This window comes from Cebus imitator, unplaced genomic scaffold (assembly GCF_001604975.1).
Source record: "Cebus imitator isolate Cc_AM_T3 unplaced genomic scaffold, Cebus_imitator-1.0 Scaffold296, whole genome shotgun sequence".
Classification (NCBI taxonomy): domain Eukaryota; kingdom Metazoa; phylum Chordata; class Mammalia; order Primates; family Cebidae; genus Cebus; species Cebus imitator.
The window spans coordinates 61677-62601 of record NW_016107611.1 but is presented as its reverse complement, the minus strand read 5'-3'; positions in this window follow the sequence as shown (position 1 = coordinate 62601).

The window sequence follows — 925 nt, the reverse complement described above, 5'->3', positions numbered from 1 at the left end:
CCGCCACCCCAAATCCAGTGTATTATTTTATGCAGACTTTCACAAGCTCCAAAAGATTCAGAGTGCAGACCTGGAGGTTGTAGAGGAAGTCCGTGGCTCCTCCTGCAGGTAACTCTTTTCATTTGGAAAGCAGCTCTTGGCTAATCCCTGCGCCTAGTGGTGCCTGAATGCCTGACCAGGACAGCAAGGGCCTTGGGACCTGAATGGCACATCATGTCCTGGTGATGTCTGAGCTACTAAATGACCTGGGGCGTGCACAGCAGCCTCCAGCACCCCAGGGTGAGCTGTGTATGGGGTCAGGTTCAAGCAGGTCCCAGGATGCCAGTGACCCAGTAGGTGGCTCAGGCTCCCATGGCACCTGCTCCTTCTGCCTCTCCCTCCACCACATATACGAGCTCATGGGAAACGCTGTGACCTCTTACAGAGGAGGAAAGTGCATGGACTTCCAGCCTCTAGAACTGTGATAAAATAAGCTTCTGTTGTTTATCTACTCCTCTGTGGTATTTTGTCATGGCTGCCCTAGCAAACTACAACAGGGACTGTGGGGGTTAGGATGACACCGAGCACCAGCTGCCTCTCTCTGCTCCAACGCTGAGACCATTCCACAGCCCCTGAATGACAAGGTAGGCCTTCAAACTCCAGACTGCCTGGCTAAGTAGGAAGCACTTTATACACACCACTTCTGAACTTTCTCGTGTACCTGCAGGAAAAGAATTTTTTATTTTTTATTTTATTTTTTACCATTTTTTTTTTTTTTTTTTTTTTTTTTTTTGTTTTCTCTTTTGTTTTTCCTTTTTTTTTTTTGGCTAGAACCGTGGCCACCAACAATGTTCACTTCTTCTGAAGAGTGTAAGGTCAGATGTGTTCAGCCAGATACAAATTTTGTTATTATTCCAGGAAAAGAACTTTTTTTTTTTTTTTTTAC